The sequence below is a fragment of the Myodes glareolus genome, chromosome X (assembly GCF_982192425.1).
Source record: "Myodes glareolus chromosome X, mMyoGla1.1, whole genome shotgun sequence".
NCBI classification, from domain to species: Eukaryota; Metazoa; Chordata; class Mammalia; order Rodentia; family Cricetidae; genus Myodes; species Myodes glareolus.
Window position 1 is genome coordinate 124,916,063 of NC_142053.1, and position 5,159 is coordinate 124,921,221.

Sequence of the window (5,159 nt, forward strand, 5' to 3'; positions counted from 1 at the left end):
GTATTTGCTTGTATTTCAGAAAAATATGGACTGTTAAGATTATATGTTAAAGACTTTTTTAAAAAGGAAAATCTATCATGGAACTAGATTTTTAAAAAGACATTGTAAAATAGTAAGTAATATAAAGACTAGTTATATGTACATATATTTTAAATGACTCTGTTGTAAGTTCATGGTTCATATATATTTGTGACCTTCGTGAAATGCTGTTCATCTCATTCTTAGAGAAAAATCCAATTTATATAATATTTAAGTAAAATGTTGAATCATGTCCTATACTACCCCATCCACCAAACAATATACGTTGTCATGGCTGTTAATATGCCTCTATAATGTGATGAATACTGTCTTCTTAGTATAATCATGAAGTAAGATGTTTAAGTTCTACTAAGTGTCTTTAGAATAAAGTATTTTTATAAACTTGAAATAAAAATTCCTTAATACTAAGAAAAAGATTTACATCACAGTTGTTGAAAAAAATCATGCATGTTATTAAATAGTCATGAATGATGAAATTACAGTATATAAATGAATACATAGCAGAGTTATGCAGAGAATTTCTCTATGCAAGAGAAATTGTGATTTAAGCCAGGATTTAGGATTGAAAATAGGCTTTAGTGAGGACTCAGTGGTACAAGCCCTTGCCATATCACCATGAAGACCAGAGTTTAATCCCCAGAAGCCAACTAAATGCTGAGTGGGTTCAGAGTGTTGCCTGTCAAAAGGCAGAGAGGGGAATCCCTGGTGTAAGCTGGCGACTAAGACTACTCATACCTGGGACTGACTGAGAGATCCTGACTCCAAGACTAAGGTAAGCATATAATTAAGAAAGATCGCTGCTATCAACCCTGGGCCGCCACACACACTTGCACATAGACTTGTGCCCACGTGCATGAACATACATGTGTACACACCACACACACAAACACATGAATTTTTTTTTAAAAAAAAAGATTACACAGCATTACCAGGCTATTTCATCTGGGTCCCCTCTCTCATGTTTACTTACTGTGATTGTGAATGAGCTGTAACAGAGCCTGCATCACTCCTGACCTGTTTCGAAGAGCTGGCAGAGTTTGAGATTTTCGGTCTATTCCAAAGTGCTTTGATACCCAAGCATCATGCATCCTAAAATAAAATTTTAAATCAAGAATTGAAATAAAGCCAGATGGTGGTGGTGGTGGTGGTGGTGCATATCTTTAGTCCTAGCACTCGGGAAGTAGAGGCTTATGGATCTCTGTGAGCAAGACAGGCCTGTTCTACAAAGCAAGTTCTAGGACATCCAGGGCTGTTACACAGAGAAACCTTGTCTGAAAAAACAAACAACAATAACAACAAACAAACAAAAATCTGAAGTGCTCCAATAAAATATTTCATTGTTTGCATATTTTTAACTAAAATGTGGTTTTAGTTGATGTGTTATTTCAGATAAATATAACCTACATAATTTTATATAAAATATAATTTTATAAATATTTTCTTTCCAGATAAATTTAATACTCTGCTCAAGATTCTATTAACTATTACTTGGATTAAATGAGGCCTATAGGAAATTGTGAGCCATCTCTCCATTCCCTAAATTGTACAAAGTTTTAATGAGATTTTAAATACAGCTTATGCTATCATAATAGAACTTGTGCATCTAGAAAGAGCTTCCCACTTCTATACTACTTAAAACCATTGGGGTTAAGTAGATAACACTCCAGTAATAGCCAGTCTTTTGGCTGGAAGTGAGGAAGAAGAAGAGAGAAGACAGACACTGAAAATGGGAAGGGGCTGGCATCAGATAGTCTAGAATGAGTATCAATCCAGTCTCCTGGACTGCTTATAACTGGGTCATATGTAAACTGAGGATGAAAAAGTGTGTTCTCTTATAAGCATGAAGTTGGGGCAACAGAAGCTGAGAGGCTAAGGTCAAAGTCACAGGGAAAGGTGCTGAAACTGGAACTCTTGTCACTCAAGATGCATCACTAGGTCATTCCAGAGAGACAGCAATAAACCCCATCCAAAGGCTTCAATTTGTGGAACTAAGCCAGGTGTGATCACACATTTTATAATCCCAGCCCTTGAGAAGTTGAGGCAAGAGGATCAGGGTCCTTCCTTGAGCTATTGCAAGGTCAAGACAAACTTGGGCTCCATGAGATTCTCTCACCAAAATCAAAAGCATAAAAAGAAAAAGAAATTGCTTTGGATTTTAACTTTGAAACTACACTATATGGAGACATGGCTCAGTGGTGAAAGGTGCTCGCCACCAAACCTAACAACCTGAGTCAGATCCCTGGGACCCACATGGTCGAAGGAGAGAACCCACTCTCACAAATTGTCCTCTGACTTTCATACATTTGCCATGGTAGGCAGCTGTCCAAACATGACACAAAATAAATGCACTTCTAAAAGACTTTTTGATTTCCTTTAGTGGGTAGTTCTACTTAATAGACATACACATTCATAGCTGAAATAAGCAAGAGCTTTCTTTGCCTTAGGGCCCATCAATCATCCCTATTTTTGTCCAGTGTTGGGAATTGAACCCAGGGCTTCACAAGCTAAGAAAGCACCCTGCTGCTAAGCTATATTCTAAGCACAAATTTATTTTCCTTTTCTTCCTCTTCCTCTTCCCCTTCCCCTTCCCCTTCCCCTTCCCCTTCCCCTTCCCCTTCCCCTTCCCCTTCCCCTTCCCCTTCCCCTTCCCCTTCCCCTTCCCCTTCCCCTTCCCCTTCCCCTTCCCCTTCCCCTTCCCCTTCCCCTTCCCCTTCCCCTTCCCCTTCCCCTTCCCCTTCCCCTTCCCCTTCTTCTTCTTCTTCTTCTTCTTCTTCTTCTTCTTCTTCTTCTTTTTCGTGTTTATCAGGACATTGTGCATGCTAAACAAATGCTCCATCACTGAGCTATGCCCCTGAGCTCCTCACATATTTCTTCATAAAGATTTAAGAGGCAAAAGAACAAATAGATAATATATAATGAATGTCCTAATTACTGTTGAATGTTTCTATTCCCCTTAAGTAGTTGGCTACACTGACCTTTTGATTTGATGCCTACCCTTCTATCTAGCTGTTACTTAAGTCCTCCAGGAAATAAAAGAATCTGCTCGAAGTTTAGGGGGATCTCAGAGGAAGAAACCTTCTATATTATTCTAGTCAATGACCTTTTGAAAACGTAGTATTAATTCATATTACTTTTAACCCTGAATTGGGATCCTTTGAATGAATCATGGCCGCCTTCATGTTAACCTAACATCAGTATCTTAGATTTTATATGCCATGGGTGGGACTGCTCTATGTTGGGAAAGCAAGAGGGAAAATGGCAAGTTGTAGGGCTGCAAGGATTACCTTGCTATGTTTCTTTTCCCCAAATAGTGAAAGTGGAACAAACATACTCTGGAAAGGAAAACGACAACGTGTTAGTAATATACTGCTACCTGGTACAATCTAATAACTATTGAGTAGATGTCATATGTTCCGGAGATCAATTTACAAGAACATACATTTCCACAGAAATAAAGGCCCAGGTAACTACTTAAAGGCTGACCATATCCTATCTTTCCATATATATCTGCTATACTTATACCAGCATTAAAAGTCCCATGTCAATATACATGACTTTAATGACAGCTTAAAAAAATAAAAGAAAACTTGCCCATGTCAAACATCCTTTGTGTGCTATACTATGCCATAGCCAAGGTCTCTAACACTCGTTAAGGCAATACATCTTTCTTAATTACAGAAATGTGGACAAATGCTATATTTTTGCACAATGGTATTAAAATACTCTCTATTATCAATAACCATAAACACATGAAGTTAGAAAAAATAACATTTAAATCCCTATGTGCTCACAGCTTCAACAACTGTCATGAACATTCTTGTTTAAGTCCCATGAAAAGCAGGCTAATCTTTCTCCACCCTCCCTTACCTCCTGTCTCTTTTCAAGCAAATTCTCAACATCGGTTGTCTTCAATGGGAAATATGTCCCAGAATATTTACAGTGTTTACTACAGCTGGGGGGACAGATCAGAAAATTAGAAAGAGGACCATGAAAAGGAGAAAAAGGTCTTCGGGGAGGGTTAGTGAAAGAAAAAAAAAGAGAGGGAAAATGAAGCCACATTACGTGAAAGCAGAAATTGGGCTAACAGAGGGAAGAAGGGGTCCAGCCGGAGTGGGAGGCAGTTAGAGGATGAGCCAAGAGAGAGCAACAGAAACAATTTGGATGAAAATGCCATTACAGAAATCTCGTTTTTTATATTAATTTAAAACAAACTAATAAATTCATATATAGAAGAATCCACCTGAAATCTTAACTGCTAGTCATCAAATTTTTTTGTAATTTTTTGAAAAACTTGAAGCAGCTGTACAGATAATGAGCTTTTGATGATGATAACATATATAACTCCTTTCAATCACTGTGGTTGGTTTCCCCACGTCTATTAAAATACTTGTAGATGCATATTTCTATACATATCTGTTATACTACATCTCTCTGTTCCTAAAGTGGGTAGTATTTAGAATTATTCAGCTCTACTTAAGAGTTCAAACTTTAAATTTGAGCTGCCCATTAATTTGGGATCTGTTTCAGTTGAACAATACAGGCCAGTTACCAGCACTCTATTTTCCTAGCTTTCAAGGGCATACTACGACACAGCACATCTGTAAGATTATTGGATAGGAGTTTCGTATGGCCTCATAAGTATTCCACTTCCTTGCTTTTCTTTTATCACTGGGTGAAGAATGCCAGACTCTATATTATTAAGAACATTTAACATTTTCTATCACATTATCCAATGGGTGGCTGAAAACTGAAAAACTGTAACATCTAAAGTCCTTCAACTCAGTTTTTCCAAGTAAGTGGAACATTTAGGAAAATACCGCAACTTACTCTAGAAGTACAACAATGTTTATGAGCTCCTGGGGAGACACTTTATTCCAGTAAGTCAAGAGAGTATCTGAAAATATGAGAAATAAGGCGTTAGATCTGAGAACAAAAACTGAATGACCTAGGATCAACCAACACCATACATTTCATCCCTTTTTCTTCCTACTGCCCAACACCCACACAGGATAGTAAACATTCCAGGCTGGCCTCAGATCCACCTGGAACTAAGGAGCTAAGGATGACTCCTAACCCTCCTGCCTCCACTTCAGAGTGCTGGAATTAAAAGGTCTGCAGCA